Genomic DNA, 21645 nt, shown 5'->3' with positions numbered 1-21645 from the left:
TCCGTCGAGGATCGAGAAAGTCCTCTACATTCCGCAAATGAAAAAGAACCTCTTCTCGGTCGGCCAGTGTACCTCGAGAGGTCGCGAAGTGTTTTTCTCGGGAAATCGAGTCGAAATTCGTGAGCGCGGGAAAGTCGTTGCTTATGACGTGAAACAGGAAAATCAAATCTTTCGAATGTTGTTTCGCGTTAAATATACCGAAGAAGTTGACGAAGCAAACGTCGCGAAAACGGGGCTTCAAGTGTGGCACGAGAGATTTAGACACGTGAACGGTACTGCGATGCGAGAGCTAGTGAAGAAAGGCCTCGTGGAAGGAGTCGAACTGCCGAAAACGGGTGACGTCTTCTGTGACACGTGTCAAATCGGGAAATCACATCGACAGTCGTTTCGAAGTGAGCGTGTGCGCGCGGTTACGAAGCCCAGCGAAGTTTTCCACACGGATGTGTGTGGTCCAATGAAAGTCGAGTCTCAAGGAGGTGCGCGGTTTCTCCTGACTTTCAAGGACGATGCAACGAGTTTTCGACACATCTACTTTCTAAAACACAAAAGCGATGTATTCGACAAGTTTCGAGTTTTCGACAAGTTAGTGGAAAACAAATTCGGGAAAGTGATGCATGTGTTGCGATCGGACAATGGCGGAGAATTTCGAAACAAAAAGATGGACGAGTATCTCGAGTCTCGTGGTATCGAACGGGAATGCACTGCCCCGTACACGCCCGAGCAGAACGGGAAGGTAATACGGGAATACGCTGTATGCGAAGGAGCTTCCTGAAGCTCTGTGGGCAGAAGCGTGCAACACGGCGGTTTATTTGATGAACCGCGCCGGATCATCGAGTGTCAAGAATGGAGCGATACCGTACGAAGGATGGATGAGAATCAAACCGAATCTGAAGCATCTGCGCATCTTTGGCTCCGAAGCATTCGTTCGACGATGCTCGACCGCGAAGAATGATTCTCGTAGGATCTACGAGTCTACGATCCATAATCGAAGAAAGTGTCGGTCTCGAGAGATGTGGTGTTTCGCGAGAAAATCTGTAAAATAACATTGCCGGTAAACGATGACGCGTGTGACGGAATAGTGCTGCCGAAACTGAAACAAGAAGTTGTCGAGGAACGAGAAGTTACCGAGAAACGAGAGACTGTCGAGGAACGAAGAGCGAAAAGACGACAAAATCGACGATGTTTTTCTGCCAGCTGTTGAAGAAGTGGCGGAAGCGAGACCAGAATTGGTTGTTCGAGCACCGCGCATCGAACCAGAGCGTAATCTGAGAGATCGCGGATCAATACGAAGACCGAGTCGTTACAAGAGCAACATCGTCAAGTAACGAGAACGAGACGTGGTCTCTGGTCGAGAGGCGACCGGAGATGAAAATTATCGACTCCAAATGGGTCTTTCGCATCAAGAGAGACACCACGGGAAACGTTTGTCGGTACAAAGCTTGACTTTGTGCTCGTGGATTCATGCAACGTAAAGGCGTGGATTTCACCGAAACGTTTGCGCCTGTCGTACGCTACGACTCAGTGCGGGTGCTACTCGCTGTTGTTGCTGAGAAGAACTACGAGTTGGCGCAGTTCGACGTACAAACGGCATTCCTGTACGGCAAGCTGGATGAAGAAATCTTCATGGAGATCCCGGAGGGTCTCAGCGTCGAAAGAAATCCTTATACGGTTTGAAGCAAGTGCCGCGCTGCTGGAACCGCGAGTTTGGTTCGTTTCTCCGAGAGTACAAGTTTCGCGAAACCGAGGCAGATCACTGCATTTTTGCCGGCGAAGTAAACGGGTCGAAAGTGTATTTAGCGTTGTATGTCGACGACGGTCTGATTCCCGCGGAATCAAACGATGTTCTCGAGCGCGTGCTGATGCATCTTGGAAAATCATTTAAAATCACGATTGGCGACTCGAGTCTATTTGTCGGTATGCAAATTGAGCGAAACCGGGATGAGAGATCAGTTTTTGTACACCAGAGTGCGTACGCGAGTCGTGTGGTAGAAAAGTTCGGTATGAGTGACGCGAAATTACTGAGCGTGCCAGCCAATCCGCACGTGGCGTTAGAACCAGTATTAAAAGGAGAAGAAAAGCTGTAAAAGTTCCGTTCAGGGAAGTCGTCAGATCGCTAATGTTTTTAACCGACTTTGAAAAGGAGGAAGTTACTCAATTCGACATGCATTTTTTTCTTTTTTTTTTTTCTTTTAAATGTCTGTTCACCGATTATGCCAAGATGGATTGACCAATCGGAATGAATCCTATTGCATCTTGTAGAGCATGCCCCCCGGTGGTCCCATTATCACGACTTTTTGCGATTTGTCATTTTTTAATTTTGATTATGTATATTCGCCGATTACGCCGATATGGCTTGACCAATCAGAATGAAACCTGTTGCATCTTGTAAAGTATGTTCCCCCGGTGATCTTGCTATCAAGACTTTTTACGATTTGTCATTTTTTACCCGTCTTTTTAGCAAAAAACCGTGATTTTTAGGTATGCTTGCCCATTACGTCGAGATGGCTTGAGGAATCGGAGTGAAACCTCTTGCATGTTAGCGTCGATGCGAATGTAAGGGTGATACACGTGCGAGGGTCATCGTACCCTCGGACGTCGACTTTACTTTTCAGGGGTCTCGAGATGCCGACGACGGAGACCTATGTCTGTCATCGGCTGAGGATCGGTGGTAACCGATAGCTAGGTGCGCGACGAATTCTAAGAGTCGCGGATGTTATGGTTAAAGCTATAAAGATCTCGATACACCTCTTTTGGCGGTAGCCAACAGAGTGCCCCATGGCCGATGACCTGACGTCATGATGCTGCGTGGCACGTGTAAAGAGATAAGGGTCGATCTGGGAGGATCTGGCCACGGAGTGGGGAAGATGACATACCTTCTGGTAAGAGGACCATGATCGACCCCATGGCACTTATTCCAGAACCTTGAAAGAACACGCGTCACGAGAAAATTAAATACTTTATATATATCTAACATCAGAAGTGGGATACGTATAGCGATACCTTGCTAAATCACGCTCACAATGACTGACGAGTCGAATAAAACTTCTACGACTTCTCTCGAAGATCTGTTTCGGCGTTTTATAGAAACTGTCGCGAGTGGATCTGCGTCTTCCGTGGTGCCCGCGAACCCGAAGTGTTTAGTGGAGGCTTTGCCGGAGTTTAGTGGTATTGATATTGGTGAAGACGCTACAAGGTGGTGCAATTTAGTTGAGACTATCACCGAAAAACTTTCGGCTACTCAACGATTGAGTCTCGCTACCCATGCTCTAGCTGGACCCGCTAAAAAGTGGTATAGGGAATGGGAAGGCAATCCGCGAACCTGGCAAAAATTCCGCGAGGATCTGTGTTCCGTGTTCGTGTCCAAGGACCGTCTTTGTGAACGTTTGACGCGCGCGGTGACATATAATAGCGATTCCGCAAATTCGTACATTGAATATGCGCGCAATAAATTAAAGTATTATGGACAAACACAAGTAGCATTTAAGCCGTCTGAGTTAATTAGTTTAGTGATTGGACACGTTATGGACGCAAATGTGCGACAATTTTTGATGAATGCCTGTTATACTACCACTGCTGAGTTACTTAGTGGAATGGGCAATTTCGTGAAAGTGCCGAAAAAGGACACAGAGCGTGTTCACGATCGAGCTTAAGAACGCGGAGGACAAGTGCGAGACTACAAGAGACGCTCAAGTGACCATGTGGTGTCGGCGCGACCGCAAAATTTTTCCCGAAAACGGTGTTATGAGTGTGACAAAACGGGACACTTAGAAAGGGAGTGCCCGAAAAAAATGAAAATTCGGGAAACGGTGAAAAGGCCTTCAACTGGCCCTGTGTGTGCCTTCTGTTACAAGCGGGGGCACGAAGAGAACCAGTGTTGGGCAAAACAACGTACAACCCAGCTCGACTCAGCTCGAAAGAAATCGAATGCCGATTCGAAAAAATTAGAGGCGAATGCAGCACGCATCAGAGAACTTGGGTTGACCCCCATATTATTCCTAGATCTGATGGTGTCAACTTTTTTGGATTCGGACGCGGAGTGCTCGATGATTCGTGAGAAGATCGCGAAGCAGGCAAACTGCAAGGTTTTGTCGCATTTTACGAATGTTCGCGGTCTCGGGGTCGGCCGCGTAACTGTCATCGGTCGCACTGCCGTAACCATTCAAACCGAAGATGCAGCTGCCGAGATTGATTTTCTGGTGGTTCCCGATTCCTCCATGACGTAGATGAGGGAGAAGAGGCCACTACACTATCCGTCGGAGCTGGTAGCCGAGGGAAAGAAGGAACCTGCACCGAGATGCAACATCGTCGAGAACCTGCCACTTGAGATCAGTCGGCCGCTTGGAACCCTATTAGACAAGTACAAACAAATGGTTGCGGAAGGGTATCAACTTCGAAGTGTAAGTACTGGAGAATTAAAAATTGTATTGAAAGAGGATAAAACGGTAAGATACCAGCCTTATCGCCTATCATTCTCGCAACGAGCGGAAGTACATAAAATTATAGACGAACTGTTAAGAAGCGGTATTATACGCGAGAGTGTTTCGCCGTTCGCGAGTCCTATTATTTTAGTTTCAAAGGCGGATGGCAGTATCCGAATGTGTGTTGATTATCGCGGGTTAAATAAAATAATGATTAGAGATAGATATCCGTTGCCTCTAATAGACGATCAACTAGACCGACTGGGACGAGGGCGATATTTCACCACGCTGGATATGCCATTCGGGCTTGCCAATGCTCCTGCGATTTTTCAGCGCGCGATAAATGGAGCCTTGGGGAACCTCAGGTTCACCGTAGCAATTGTTTATTTGGACGATATTATAATACCGCCAGCAACGATAGAGGAAGGGCTAAGGAATTTAGAGTCCGCGTTACACGCGTTAGACGTTGCTGGTTTTTCTTTAAACGTAAAGAAATGTAAATTTTTCCAGACGACGATTGAGTATTTAGGCCGTGAAGTATCCGCAGAAGGTATCCGCCCGAGAATGCGAAAAGTTAAGGCATTATTAGAATCGCCTATTCCCACAGATGTAAGGAGAGTTAGGCAATTCATGGGATCGCGAGTTATTTCAGAAAATTTATTCCCGAATTCGCAGTACGAACGGCATGCATAACGAAATTAACGAAGAATGATGTTCCGTGGTTGTGGGGTAAAGAGTAGAATGAGGCATGGCAATATGTGTTAGACCATCTCACAACTCAGCCATTATTAACAATCTTTGATCCAAGTAGAGAAACCGAGTTACATACAGATGCCAGTTTGATCGGTTATGGAGGAATTTTATTTCAGAGGGTAGACAAAGAATTTCGTGTCCTTTCCTATTTTAGTCGCAGGACAACGAGTGACGAATCAAAGTACCATTCGTATGAATTAGAGACTCTTGCGATTGTGAACGCGTTAAAATGTTTCCGTGTATACTTGTTAGGAATCAAGTTTAAAATCATCACAGACTGCAATGCCGTTAAAGTCACGCAAAATAAAAGGGATTTATTGCCTCGGATAGCTCGTTGGTGGGTGTTCCTTCAGGATTATACCTTCGATCTTGAGTATAGAAAGGGAAAACTCGTAGAGCACGTCGATTATATAAGAAGAAACCCGCCTAAAAATTATTGAGTGAACGTCATTTGCGAGGGCCCCTGGTTATCAATCGCGCAGAAAAACGACGAGGAAACGAAAGAGATTAAAGCTAACGGATTGAAGCTAACGAAACCATTGCTTTTGACTTCGAATTAAGGGACGGAATATTGTGCCGTAAAATACTCAGGGACACCGGTCGAATAATTTACAGAAGTTTTGTACCGAAAGGCAGTCGGTTAGGCTTGTTACGGCTATACCACGACAAGAATTGTCACGTGGGCTTTGAAAAAACATTTGAACGAATCGCACTGAAATATTGGATTCCGAAAATGCGCGGATTTATTCGTAAATACTTGGATCATTGTATTGTCTGTGTGGTGTGCAAACGACAGTCCGGACCGAGACAAGGCAAATTATATTCAATACCGAAGAGGCCCATCCCTTTTGACACAATTCATTGTGATTGTGTCGGCCCATTTACAAAAACGAAAGATGGGTATGAACACATCCTAGTAATAGTTGATGCCTTTACGAAATATGTACAGCTTGTTCCGCTTAAATCCTTATCCGGGTCTGAAACATTACAGGTATTTAAAGAGCGGTTGGTATTATTTGGTACACCTCGCATGGTTATTAGGACCGAGGAACAAATTTTACTTTCAAATCATTAGAGCAATTTATTAAAAGCCAGGGAGTTGAATTACACTATATTGCCACAGGAGCCCCTAGGGCAAATGGGCAAGCAGAACGGTATGTTGGTACGGTTACAAACTTGCTTACGGTTGAAGTAAGAAAAAATAAGGATTGGCCGAGCAAGTTATCAAAGATAATGCTCACACTTAATACAACGGTTCAAAAATCGACGGGTTTCTCACCGAGTCGGGTAGAAAGGAGTGCTGGTGCCGCAGCCTCTGCGGAAATGTCGTTGCCAGATACGAACGAACAAATTAATTTAAATGCGGATAGAGCGCTAGCTCTAGAAAGACTGAATAAAAATGCCGAAAAACAAAATGAACGCTTCAATAGGAAGCGTAGAACAAATGTTACGTTTAAAGTTGGCGATTCCGTATTTGTTGAGCCCGCGGATTGTAGGAGAGCAAAAACAGATGTGAAGTTCACTGTACCATATACGATTTCGGATATGTTACTAAATGATCGGTATTTGATAATAGGCGAAAGTGGAAAACCGCAAACGGTACCCAAAGACCGACTGCGGCTTTGGAAAGGCGAATGGTCAGGCGACAACGATGTTGTCAGTGAAGAAGAAAGCGCGGATGAGCCGTGCTAGCGATACAGATAACTGTTGTATAGCGGACAAAGTTTCATATTTGTTAAATTTGAATAAATGTTTTTGTTTTTCATAACAAGTTTTTATTTTCTTTTATCTTCTTTATAATTAGGTTTTTCCTCATTTCATTAGTTTCTAATGTTCTCGTTGTATTTCTCTAGCTCTTTACATTTGTGCTTTGTTTCGCTTGGAGGGAGTATTGCAGAGTAGATGTCCGCAATGGCAGAAAACCAGGTTTAGTATAACTGGCTATTGGGATGCGTTGCATCTACTAGCAAAAGATTGTAGTATAATTGGCTATTGAGACACATTGTGTCTACTGGCAAAAGGGTGGTTATTGAGACTTGTGTCTACTGGCAAAAAGGTTGGCTGTTGAGACATGTTATTTCTACTAGTAAAAGGTTGGCTATGGGGATGTAGTGCATCTACTAGCAGAAGATTTTGTAAAAGGTGGCGATTGGGGCGCACATCGTCTACTAGCAGGACATAGCAGTGTTGAGAGTTATTGGAACGTGTTACGTTCACTAATAAAAGAAGGTAAAGTTTGATTGTATTGAAGGGGAAAAGCTGTCGAACCCAGTAGTAATTGGCTTGATGAGGAGTTTGAATGTATTCCGAAAAATGTTTGATTTATTGATGCTTCCCGAGAGCGTGAAGCAAGTCAGAATTGGCTGTGTTAGCGTCGGTGCGAATGTAAGGGTGATACACGTGCGAGGGTCATCGTACCCTCGGACGGCGACTTTACTTTTCAGGGGTCTCGAGATGCCGACGACGGAGACCTATGTCTGTCATCGGCTGAGGATCGGTGGTAACCGATAGCTAGGTGCGCGACGAATTCTAAGAGTCGCGGATGTTATGGTTAAAGCTATAAAGATCTCGATACACCTCTTTTGGCGGTAGCCAACAGAGTGCCCCGTGGCCGATGACCTGACGTCATGGTGCTGCGCGGCACGTGTAAAGAGATAAGGGTGTTCTAGGAGGATCTGACCACGAAGTGGGGAAGGTGACATACCTTCTGGTAAGAGGACCATGATCGACCCCATGACACTTATCCCAGAACCTGGAGAGAACACGCGTCGCGAGAAAATTAAATACTTTATATATATCTAACATGCATCTTGTCGAATATTTCTTCCAGTTGGTCGCGCATTTTTGTGAGTTGTCATTTTTTAGGCGTTTTTTTTTTAAAACAGAAATATTTTGTCTTGCTTGTTACTCCGAGACGAATGGACCAATCAGATTGAAACTTCTTGCATCTAGAAGAGCATTTGCCATTTGTTCCCATAACAAAACATTTGTCCTTAGTTTGTTTTTTACCACTTTATATCACTTTTTATCGCAAAGAGCGTACTATTTCACGTATGTTTGGCCTGAAATCGATGAAATCCCTTACATTTTACTGCCGTACAGGTTTTCGCGATAATCCGTGATCACATTTCCAAAAATTTATGAATTTTTTAATTGTTTATAACTATTACTATTGCAAAATTCCTTTTCTTTGCTGAAACTCGGCACGGAATTAACCGATCGAGATGGAATTTTCCGCATTTCATGATAGATGAATTCGTGATGTTCCCATTTGCAAAAATGTATGGACACTTTCATTGTTTGAAACCATTGTTGGTGCAAAATTGCTATGCTCTGGTGTAGCTCAATAAGGAATTTACCAAACGCAATCAATCCTTTCACATTTAGTTGCACATGAATTCCTGATAATCTCATTTGCAACAATACAGGGTGTCCCAAAAATGTTGGATGTTCTTGAATGAGGTGTTTTGGGGGGGGGGGGGTGATTTGAAACAATTTTTCCTTAGCGAGAATGGTGTTCGAGGTTTCGTTAAGGAGATATTGACAGAAACCTCCGACCGATCAGAGCGCGAGTATGCCGGTGGAGCGCCTGCGGTAGCGTAGGCTTCGCGCATACTCACGCTCTGATTGGTCGGGGGTTTTTGTTTCTGGAATATCTCCTTAAGGAAGCCTCGAACACCATTCTCGTATTCATATTCATACAGTATTTCCATGGGGAGAGTTTATACATTAGCAGTAATCAATTTTGCCGCCCCTCCCCTCCAAAAAAGCCCCAAATCTACTCGAAACCATATTTCCGTGTACATACTATATAAATTAACTATTAATTCCACATAGACAATAAACACGCATACATTGACAGCATTCAATATTGCCACCTCTACCAAAAGTTAACCCAAACCGGAATTAAAAATTTTTTACATCTGCGCCGCCTCCGAAAAATGAGCATTGCATTTAATATAATGTATTGAATAATTTAACCAAATTCATCAAACAACGGTGAATAACAATGAAGTTTAAATAGAAATTATTTCACACTTTTCACTGCATTTTCCCATACTTTTAAGCAATTATATCTAGAGCTAGTGCGTATTCATATAAATTAACTAGAAATTATTTCATGCTTTTCACTGCACCTTTTTCGAAGTCGGTTAAATTTTTTTCCAAAAAATTATTTTATTAGCAATAGTCTCGCGTTCGGATAAAGCTTTCGCGGTAAACTCAGTGAGCAGGTTCCTAAACAATCATAGTATTGACCACTGGCGAGCTGTAAAACGTATTTTGGCGTATCTCTCAGGAACACTCGAGCATGGTATCGAGTATCGCGGCGGTGGAAGCGTGCTCACCGGCTATTCGGATCCCGATTACGCAGGAGACGTGGAAACACGTAGGTCGACGACCGGATACGTGTTTCAGCTCGCAGGTGGTCCGGTAACGTGGGCTAGTAAAAAATTAGTCACACTAACAAGGGAACATATCCAACTGTCACACTCCGATTTTTATCAAATTTACAGGGTAGGTAGTTCTCAAAAAAATATTTGACACCTATTTTTTTTATCTGCAATCGTCCATGTTGAAGGGGTGAAAACAGCCCCTAAAGTTAGGGGTGAAAACCATGTTTTTTTAAATATCTCGAAAACTAGAGGAGCTAGGACAAAATTTCTTTTTTAAAATATGCGCTTTTGAATGGGTGATTTATGTAAATAAAATAATTTCCTGAAAATAAGATAGGTAATTAAAAATATATTATTCTAGATATAGGCTGCAATAGTGAATGTCAATGAAAAAATGTGTAAAACATAAATGTTTTTACACCAGGAACATTTAAGTGCCACAACGTTTTCACAATGAATACATATCATAGATATTTTTAATTACCTATCTTATTTTCAGGAAATTATTTTATTAATGACGTAGAAACATCACAACAAAATCAGCTCTTTTCAGAGCTACCATATATTTTAAACGAGAAACATTCCTGTTTGGAGCATTCAAAAAATTAAGTTAATATGATTTTAAATGTTTTTTATTTTTCCACAGCAAATAATAGAATAATTAAAGCATGAAAATGTTTAAACTAACAAAAAAAAAAATAACTTTCAGGAAACGAACAAGGGACAGCGTTAACCATAGGCCAACGTCTTAACCGCTTGACCACGCCGTTCACTTGAGAAATGTGGTGAAGTCACGGGTACACATGCTACGCAACATGCACATACAATTAATACCTCGAAAATTAACTTTTGATTTTGTTTTTCGCTAGAGAATAACGACATTCATATTGAATAAAACCCTAATTGATTTATTTACTTCGGTTCATTTGAACGGTAGAAATCAAGTCAACCAGCGGTCAATGTGATCATTGCAGCGTCACGATCAATGGGCTGTAATATTAATATTTTTCGATAAATCTTTCCATAAAAATTTATACATCATAGTAAAATAATACTAGAGACGTGGGTACAATTTCAAATTAAAATCTTGCATACTTTATGAGAAAAAAAATGATAAAGATGCCACATTTTCGGCGCGGAAGTAGGAATGCCCAATTTAATATAATTATTGTTATATGGTGAAAATCAAAATTTCCAAAAACATGTATCCTTAATTATACCCTGTAGTTTACACATATAAATTTTCATGAATGAGAAACAATATTTAGTAACATAAATTAACAAAAAAAAAAACATTTTTTCAAAAATAAATTGTTTAAATAAACAAATAAACAATTTCTTCTGGCATACATGAATCACCCATTCAAAAGCGCATATTTTGAAAAAAAAATTTTGTCCTAGCTCCTCTAGTTTTCGAGATATTTAAAAAAACATGGTTTTCACCCCTAACTTTAGGGGCTGTTTTCACCCCTTCAACATGGACGATTGCAGATAAAAAAAAATAGGTGTCAAATATTTTTTTGAGAACTACCTACCCTGTAAATTTGATAAAAATCGGAGTGTGACAGTTGGATATGTTCCCTTGTAAGTACGACCGAAGCAGAGTACGTTGCTGCATCGGTGACATCACGAGAAGCAGTATGGCTTAGAAGATTGTTATCGGATATCGGATGTTCATGTGTGAGTGCCACTGTGATATTGGTGGCAATCAAAGCGCCATCAGGCTAGTCAGGAACCCAGAGTTCCACAAACGCACAAGACACATGGACATTCGATATCATTATATACGCGAAAAGGTCGAAGAAAATGTGTTAAAAGTCGAGTATGTTCGAACAGAACAGCAAAAGGCCGATATTTTCACAAAGGCTCTACCGCGAGAAATATTCTGTATGCTACGAGAGAGTATCGGTATGAGTGAGTGTGGAACGCGCATAAACGGTGGAAGTATTGGAATAGTTTAATGTGCGTTCGCCCTGCTTGGCGCGTTGTTCGTCGCCGTCTTTACGCGAACAGATTGTTATCCAATCAGAGCTCGAAACCGTTACGAGTGCCTAGGCGCGTTGCACGACGGAGCTACGTCATGCTCGCTTGCACAAAAGTTTTCTCGTAATAAAGGAATCGCTATTCATTTTCATTTTTATTTCCTTCCTATCTCCCATCCTCACAGTTCTTGCGAGTAAATTATAACAAAAACCATATTCCAAAGAAAAATATTGAAGAGGACCTACAATCTACAACGTCTTCACATCAAATTCTGACTGAAAAATACGAGTTGATTTCTACAAAAAGAGCGGCCGCGAAAGAAAATCTTTTACTGCAAGCAACAAAAATGTTACGAGCCTCACAAAAACAATTTCCTCCTGCTCAAATTGGTGATAATGTACGAATACAAGTTCCTGATGTCGACCGTGGTCGTACAGATAACCGAAATGTGTTAGCGGTTGTTGTTGGAATAGAAGACTCCGACTTCTATAAACTGGCAAATAAAAATGGTACCCTCAACCAGCTTTACACACGTTATCAGTTCGTAATTTGTAAAGAAAAGTTACTTTCCATAGATGAGATTTCTTTTCAAGAAATGTCGCTGAGAGAAGCAGCTGCAGCTAATTCAAGAAGCAGGGGACAAGGCTATAGACGCTGTCATTGCAAAAGGAAGTGTTCCACAAATAAATGCAGTTGTAAAAGCAAGGAACTCTTGTGCAATTCAAAGTGTCATAATAGTTTAAGTTGTTGCAATAAATAAGATTTGAATCACATAAGTAAGTAATTTTTTTATTACTATTATTTTCTTTTCTCATGTAGAATGTACCGTGTATTTTAAATTCTTGGTCATTCCTTTCAGAAAGAGGGGCGAAAAAGTTACGTCACCCTTGTGGCGTTTTATAGCGACTGAATTACGGAGAAGAAAATATAGATCTCCAACATGTTCAACATTCACCATTAGTGCATGGTGAATGTCAACATTTACCGGTGTAAGTCAGAAATAAGGGTATTTAGCAAATATTTCGACATACACCAAGCGACTATGTGAATGTTGACATTCACCGGTGAAAGTCGACATTCTCCAGATTTCGGTGTTCACTGTAACATATACATACATGGTACTTCTCATGTTCGGGAATATTACTTCCTTAAAAAACATTGAAATAATAATCTGAATCTTCGAGATCCAATTAAAATTTACATCGCCGATACAATTAAACATTTATAATGCATACAGTAACATTCAATGTTCGCTTAAATTAAAACATTAATCGTGAGAAATTTTTCTATATTATGATATCTATTGATTAGAACAACTAAAAACTAATTTCTGACAATAGTTAATAGTTATAGTGAATATAATCTTTGCTGTGATATTAATGTATCGCGAATTAAACGTCAAACGATTATTGTTCATTCTTCTCCTTTTTTTTCTACAGGTGTACGAGATCCTCCCAGGTCTCCGAGAGGCGATTTTTGAGTCTTCACGGATCTTTGGATTGATATGGATCTCGCGATGACGCATGCGTGTCTTTGGCCATTCGTCAATTTTTATTTTTGACTAATACTATTATTTTTCTGATTTTTGTAACTAGGTATTTCATCAAACGAAACTACCCTTTATAATAGTTTAAATTCAATAACCTACACTTTACAATAGTTTAGATAATACTTAAAATATTTTCTTGTATTTCCAAAAGTAAAAGGATTATTTAGGTGTTCTGTTTCAAATGGAATATTGTTTATAACGCTCTTTTCCATTAAATTAATTCAGAATAATTAAATTATTCTTTTTCAAGAACGATATTAAAATACGCCGCTTGAAATCAGTAAAGAGCCGTCTATTCAAAAAACCGTCAAGGCATAATGAACAATACAAATATTGACTAATCAACAGGTCGACGACATTGAAGTATTCTCAGAACGTATTATTATCGTCTCAATTGCGTTCAACTTTCTATAACGTATCCAATAAATAGAAATAGAATTAGTATATTACATCGTTACTAATAGGAAATGTTCTTCTACATTCAATTATTGAAAATTGAATGTTTATTCTACATTGTTATTGTACTCGTTAATATCTATCTCAATCTAGAGACGCGGTAGCGTCTCGACGCCAAGTACATGAAAAATTATACGCCACCGTGTATACTGGCGCTGGCGCTGGTGCTACCACGTATCTTTTACTCGTAAAACTGCGATTCCAACCTAACCCGAAACTTGTGTCATTAATATCTCATCACGCCTGCTGTATTTTCTAAATCCAAAGGCATTTTTCCAATGTAAATCGCATATAAGCTTTCTAATGAAACCAAAATCAATAAAATCGGTCTATGTACAACTGAGATATCGTAATACCATGTCATGAATCGGTCAGAAATTGTAGATTTTTCTTCTGATTCTTATTCTTTTCGTCAACACTTACAAGGAGAGTGCAAGACCTTCAACTCACCAATTTCATTGAAACTTTGTACACTTATAGATTTCGCTCCCCTGATTACAAATATGTAACATTATAGAGGCAGACACTCAATAGTTTTGGAGATATTTGTAATTAAAGTTTTATTATTACCTTGATCTACAAGTTTAGTTGCAGCAATCGATAGCACCGGTAGAATACCAGACTCGTACGCCGCTGACCGGGGTTCGAATCCTTCCTGGTAAAAGTTTTTTTTTTGTTCTAATTAATTTTTCTTTCGTTGGGCTCATACTATGTATCCCCCACAGAATCTTCGTGCGTTATTTCTTTGCTTCGTCGAACTTCTCGTCTTACGTTTATGGTGACTGTTTATATTATTGTTAGAGCCGATCAGGCGGCTTGTACGCATCGAAATGAATTCTTTTCGATTACTTTATAATATATTATCTATTTTTTCATTTAATTTTGTTTTTCTGGCGCGTTGGGCGGAGGATTAATATTTTTATTATATTGTTTACCATTTTTAATGTTCGTGTATGAAAATGAATCAATTAGAACGAAAACAAAAAAACTTTTACCAGGAAGGATACGAAAACCCGGTCAGCGGCGTACGAGTCTGGTACTCTACCGTTGCGCCACCGTTACAGTTGACAATTGCTGCAACTAAACTCGTACATCAAGGTAATAATAAAACTTTAATTACAAATATCTCAAAAACTATTGAATGTCTGCCCCTATAATGGTATATACTCGTAATCAGGGGAACGAAATCTATAAATGTACAAAGTTTCAATAAAATTGGTGAGTTGAAGGTCTTGCACTCTCTTTGTTAGCCAATAGGAGCTAAGTCCATTCGTCGATTCGTCGACTCTCGGAATCAGTCGGCAAGGCTCGTCGTCGGAATTGTAATATGGCTGTCACTCATGCCGCTCGTTCATTTCTAACCTGTAACTGTCAGTTTGGATTTGTGACATTTGGTTTCTTGCAACAAGACTTTCTGACATGCATTGTGCGTACTTTTGAAAACTTAAAGGACTGAAACTGGAATTATAATACAATAAATTGTGCGTTACCAATAGTGGATCTCTTTGTACATTTTCCCACTTTATTATTAACATTTAAATTTGTTACAACAAGATTTTCTGCCACGCGTTGTGTATACTTATGAATTTTATTCCAATACAATACATTGTGCGGTACACATAGTGGATCTCTTTCTTTATTTCTCATTTCATGTTTAACATTTCAATTTCTAGCAACAAGACATTTTGCGATGCGTTGTGTGTACTTTGGAAACATAAAAGACTGAAACTGGTATTATAATATAATAAATTGTGGGTTAGAAATAGTGGACCTCTTTTCCCATTTCATACTTCATTTTTACCATTTAAGTTTGTACCAACAAGACTTTGTGCCATGCGTTCTGTGTGCTTTTGAAAACTTAAGGGACTGAATCTGGTATTGTAATATAATAAATTGTGCGTTATTCATATGACATTAATTTTATTTGTAAATAACACATACAAACCGTATTTTACTTGCAAATTAATGTAGAGCTTAAAGTAAAAATACATTTGTCTTTTATTATAGTAAGCGTAGAGTCTACAATATACATAATGTGTCTGAAGCCAGATATAGGAAAGAGACCAGCTTCAGTTCTTTAAGTTTCCAAAAGTATACAGAACGCATGGCAGGATGTTTCACTGCAAGAAATTTAAATGTTAAAGATGAAGCGAGAAATGAAAAAAAGAAATCAAGTATTTGTAACGCATAATTTATTGTATTAGAATAAAGTTCAGAAGTACGCAGAACGCGTGACAGAAAATCTTGTTGCAAGAAATTCGAATGTGAAAGATAAAGCGAGAAATGAAAGAGAAATCCACTATTTGTAACGCACAATTAATCGTATTGCAATATCAGTTTCAGTTGTTAGAATTTTCAAAAGTACACACAATGCATGGCAGAAAGTTTTGTTGCAAGAAATTTAAATAATGAGAAAATGAACAGAGATCCATTATTTGTAACACATAATTTATTGTATTACAATAATATAGAAAAAGAGAGGTCAGACTTAAGTCCTTTAATTTCTCAAAAGTACCCACGACACATGACAGAAAGTCTTGTTGCACTTAAATGTTACTGATAAAGTGATTACATTTTTTCTTTAATAAATTTCTTGCAATGAGACTTCCTGCAATGCGTTCCGCTTACTTTTCAAACCTTAAAGGATTCAAGCTGATCTCCCATTTTCTATTATTTGAAGTCATTCACTATAGAAATTATCTATGTAAAAAGAAGTGAGATCCCCATAAAAAACTTAAAAGAAGTAAAAAAATTACGCCAAGTACATGAAAAAGTGGAGGACTTAAAGAGTAATCATAGAAAAATAGAAGATCCCCCTAAAAAAATTCAAGAAAGTAGAAAAAGAAGTGAAATCGAAATGAGCAGCCAGTACATGAAGGTCCTTTCCAATAAACTGCAAGGTGACACTGTGTAACATAATATCAGATTCGGTGCTTTCCAACTATGCGCAGCTAAAATGCTGTGTTCAACAGTGCAGACGTTCAGACCCTAATGACAACTCATGTAAACTGACTGCTCCGCACTTTTGGCGGTGAAATGAAGAAGCTAAATAGTGTATCAACCACAAACTGAGACTGTTTAAAAATTTGCCTAGATGTCCGTGGTCTGGAAGTCAAATGCTTGGCGTGGCCTGGCAAGGTCAAAGTTTTGATGGTCAAGTCATTAGGGTTTGAACGTTCGCGCTGTTGAACACAACATTTTAGCTGCGCATAGTTGGAAATCACCGAATTTTACATTGTGTTACACAGTGTCGCTATTGCAGTTTGCGGGAAAGCATTTTCATGTACTGGCAGCTCATTTCGATTTCACTTCTTTTTCTACTTTCTTGAATTTTTTTAGGTTACAATTTACTTTAGATGAAGTCAATTATTATAACAGATACATCATGTATTGCAAATTCTAAGCAGTACAAAAAAATATGTAAAGTGTAAATTAAATAACTGATTAACTGTCGATCATAGTTTACAATGAAAATGTTTAAAATAAAACGTTTTACTTCTCACGTTGTGTATATATACATATTATACATATAGCATACGTTTGAAAATACTTGCCAAAATCCAAATTTTAATTTTGCTTGATAAATGATTCATATTCAATTAATCGTCGCGAATTAGGCAATAATTAAATCGTGCAAACCATATAAACGCCAGTATTTAAACAAAACCTACATTTTACAAATTATTCAGCTATCGATATTCATATAAAGAGTAAAATAAAAATTCTGAATTGCTACTTTGCTGTTTCGATAATATATTTTGTGACGACTTTTTGAATGCATATCTGCATCTTTAATATTTCCGTGAAATAGCTTACAGCATTACTTTAAAGTCTTTTAGATGAAAGAAGCTGGAACTCCACTTACATAACTACGAATTTGCCACAAATGAATAACGAGGAGCGTTCATCTGGTGTTTATAATCTATAAAGTAGACATTTACATGTATTTATTTCTAGAAGGAAAGAAATAAAGATCAGAAACCCGCTTCTCTCGCAGGAGTCTGTAATTATGTCGATGATTGCATTAATAGAATCGCAATGATAATTATACAAATACTTGATGTTGAAGAGCTGATCGTTATCCGTTCCTTTCAAAAGAAACTAAAATGTGTAGAATTGTTAAATGTTCATTTTGATTTCTATGTTACAATACTTGAATTAATAAACCTTCAAATGGAGAAATAAATATTGCAAATATATGGACAATTATTTTAATGTCGAAACTGTTTAAATAAAACAAAACATAACACAGTTTATACAAAAAATATATGTGATACACGAGAGAAGATTAATCTTCCTTTTTGAAGTAATTTAAATTAACTAATTGTAACATGTACTTATAGTGATATGAAAATATACGTGATTAATTTGCCCTATTGAAAAGAAAATGAACAAGGCTAAATCACGTCTTTCTTTATTCACAGGAGTGCATTAATTAATACTTGCATTCCCATCGTAATTAGGTACCAGATAAGAAACACGAATGCAATACTCGTTATAGATGTTTGCAAGCACGAACAAAAATTTTAAGTATTCATCGAAATTTCAAAATAGTATGTTGACTATTAGAAACTCAACTATGAACGGAATAGTACTCCTATACAATTATTTATATGAAGCGATTATTTAGGAAGATAAATTTAACACAGGTTGCAAATATGTTTAATTGACAATGTACTATCTAGTTGTACACGTATTTTAACTGATGTTTATTTCGTAATTAAAATCTTGATGTATTCAAAATTATAAAATTAAATAAAAATGAATATTATATTACTACATTATAAAGAAAATTAGCATTTGCCCCTTAAAATAATTAAAAATAATATTTATAACATTTCCTAGTACCTTCAAAAGTAAAGAGTTATTTAGATGTTCTAGTTCAAATGGGCTACAGTGTATGTATAACGAAAATTGCATGTATCGTGGACTTGAAATGTACATTATACTCATTATCAAAATTAGTATCTCATCATACTTTCTAATCTTTAGGCAAATCATAATCATACTGAAACTTAAAATTTGTCGATATATTATCGAAATAATATTAATATCAAGATAATGTATAATATTGTAGCATGTGTAATACGGCAATGAGTACGATAATACATTTTTAATATGAAACGTTGTAGCAAAGTTTGCCTAATCGTAAGTAAAATTACATTTCATGCACATTTAATATTTTATTGCGATCTTTCAGAATAGACAGATGCATTAAAAATTAAGCTAATGTTAATTACTACATTCTAGTAAAATAATAAAATATTTGATACAACATTATTTTTATATATTGAAATTATTAAATATTCAAAAAAATTAAATCAACACCGTCCTTTGTAGAAATATCCTATAAATGGATAATACATTTGGCATGATATGAATTTGATTTAATCAAAGAATTTTATACCGAGTATGTAATTTCACATTAAGTATGTACATGTATTTAAATTATATGCAAAAAGTATACGTACACCAATGATTAATGAAATTTTTATCGATAATTTGATCCTGCAATCATCCTGAACTAGCGAGGCAAATATAACGCGTCTAAACTTAACAAGGAGCCGCTAAATGTCATGAAGTAAGTGCCACAGTAACATGACTATTTATTTCGAGCGCTGAAACCACGCTAACTGCTCGAATTGTACGGTGTTGTGTGGTAATTTAATGAAACAATGATTCTCTGTATCCCTACAAATGGAGCTGCTGCAATAACATTTATTCGGACTAAAATACTCCAAAACATTTCATAACCTGCAGTCATCCTATTATTAGAAATTATTCTTTAAATACCGTTACATAACATATTTTACACTTTCTATAAAATATAAAAAATTTCTTTCATTACATGGAAAGAATTACTGTATATAAATAACGAAACTTTCTCCACTCACAACGAAATAAAGTTCGATTGGTCACATTCGGAAGGCACAATAGATTTCGCGGTAGATAACCATAGTGCCGTACTTGTAAACAAAATAAGCATCGGCCGATCAGCTGATCGTGTTACCATAACCGCAATGGCTGCTATTGATCTCGCGAGCAAGCCTCTTTCGCACGCGCGTGGTGCGTTAAAACCCCTTCCTGTGTGTTTCTACGCACGCGATTAAATCTTCGTCCAGTGTTTCCATTCGCTGGCGAATCGTGAATAAAATATACAGCCCTGTTACTCACCGAAAGTCGACCAGCCAGTCTGGAGCGAATGCTAAAAAACAGTGACGCACTGCATGGTACGCGCGGGAAACAATAACTCACAACTAATTGGTAAAAAATTGCACGTAATGACACACAAAATTCAATCGCAACTGGAAAAAACTATCGATGCGAACGGATAGGACAAATGACGGAACTATTGGCACGGGGGAAAATGTTCATCGACACTTTTCACGTAGAGAAATGTAAGATTTCGAGAAGCGGCGAAAGAAAGTAATAACGCAACGAGGAAGCCGATACGTGTTTTGACCGTGTCTCAAGTCCAGGGTGAATCGTGATTAGTTGCGCATGTGTCTCGACGCAACCCTTCTTTCGTGACTTTCATTGGTCGCTTTGAGAAACAGGGACGACGCGATTAGGGGTGAAAAATAAGTAACACAAAATTTGATTGGAAATATTATTTGCTTAAATCACCTTTTGAGCTCCTTTATGAATCATGTGAAATGTTCTATTAAAATACCCTTTTGCCATACTAAGAATTTATTTATAAATGGTAATTATCTACAATGTGTATAATACATCTAACTGTATTGTTAGTTTTAAATGTACATGTATCGTTTTCATATACGTAAAAGAAATTTAAAATCTGTTGATTTATAGAAATATTACAAAACAGAATAAGATTTATTATAACAGTAACTTTCATATGTTCTTATATATATAACAAATAATATTTGGATGTATCAGATCATAAGTGAAGCGTTCAGTATTGATACTATTCGTGTCATTTGCTCACTAACGCAATTTCATTTTATTCAATATGTTCGTATGTTTCTATGCTTTGTCTAGTGAGGATAAACCTCTGTACAAGATATCACGTGACTTGCAACAGGACCGCACAGTGAAGCATTGTGATACGAGTAATTCTAAACGTAATAGAAGTTACTATTTGTATATAATAATTACAGTTCTGCAATGAAATTGTCAAAACGAGAAAATATATAAAGATATTAAATAAAGAAATGAAAATGCTAATATATTCGAAATAAATTTATCGACTCACTATGCGTCGAATCTGCGATACATTCCTGGTTTAGGACATGGTAGGGTACACCAATGAGCTTGATCCTAGAGAGAAGTATAATTTGGCGCGTTCATGAAGACTATGGGCGCGTTGAAACGGTAAGTGGTGCCACTATAGCAGCACAAAATATACCAATGAATCTAAGAGCAGTGATGGGCAAAACCCTAGGATTCGAATAAATCTGAAGTCTGCCGATATGTTTGCCTCTTTTTCTCTTTCGAACATTTCCCAGAGGAAGAAACGAGACAAACACATCGGCAAACTTCAGATTTATTCGAAGCCTAGGGTTTTGCCCATCTCTGTCTAAGAGTCACAAGTCTCGAATAATACAAGTCTTTTGATTTGTAGACTAATATTGATAAGGCCACAATCTGCCAATACCAACGTAGAACGCCTCGTATATGTATCTGTAATGCTATACAAACTTTCTTTTAGATCGAATGTAATGATTTTTCTCCGTTTAAATAGAAAATAAATTTCAATAAAATTCCATTAATTTTTTAGAAATGTCCAATGAGAAAAATGTAACAGTTCTGGCAAAAACAAGACCAATAAAAGAAAAACTACCTAGCTACGCTAAATATTTGATTTCCAGGCCGCGGACATCTTGGCAAATGTCAGTTTGTAGCTAATTCGCTATTTAGCTTCTTCACTTTACATCACGGACATAAGAACCCCATAAAAAACTTCAAAAAAGTAAAAAAATTACGCCAAGTACATGAAAAAGTAGAGGACTCAAGGAGTTATCATAGAAAAATAAAAGATCTCCATAAAAAAGTACAAGAAAGTAGAAAAAGATGTGAAATCAAAATGAGCAGCCAGTACATGAAGGTCCTTTCCAATAAACTGCAAGGT

The 21645-nt window shown here is 38.1% G+C and overlaps 1 protein-coding gene and 1 long non-coding RNA gene across 3 annotated transcripts in view; one reads left to right on the top strand and one right to left on the bottom strand.

Annotated features, from left to right (window-relative positions):
- LOC128884629 (uncharacterized) overlaps positions 1-20254 on the bottom strand; it is a 77958-nt gene extending 57704 nt beyond the window's left edge. The window contains exon 1 of the mRNA XM_054138133.1: positions 19728-20254. The gene's annotated coding sequence lies outside the window, so the exon portion shown is untranslated. The remainder of the gene's footprint in view (positions 1-19727) is intronic.
- Positions 11362-18400, top strand: LOC128884630 (uncharacterized). 2 transcript variants are annotated; one of them, XR_008459427.1, is made up of 4 exons: positions 11362-12057; positions 12124-12324; positions 12408-12537; positions 12988-18400. It is a non-coding gene; the product is annotated as an uncharacterized LOC128884630 (long non-coding RNA). The 2 variants fall into 2 exon arrangements; XR_008459426.1 differs by having other exon boundaries at positions 11362-12324.
- Positions 20255-21645: the final 1391 nt, after the last annotated feature.

The sequence above is a fragment of the Hylaeus volcanicus genome, chromosome 1 (assembly GCF_026283585.1).
Source record: "Hylaeus volcanicus isolate JK05 chromosome 1, UHH_iyHylVolc1.0_haploid, whole genome shotgun sequence".
Lineage (NCBI taxonomy): Eukaryota > Metazoa > Arthropoda > Insecta > Hymenoptera > Colletidae > Hylaeus > Hylaeus volcanicus.
Note: the sequence above shows the minus strand (reverse complement) of the source record. Positions and strands in the feature narration are given on the sequence as shown.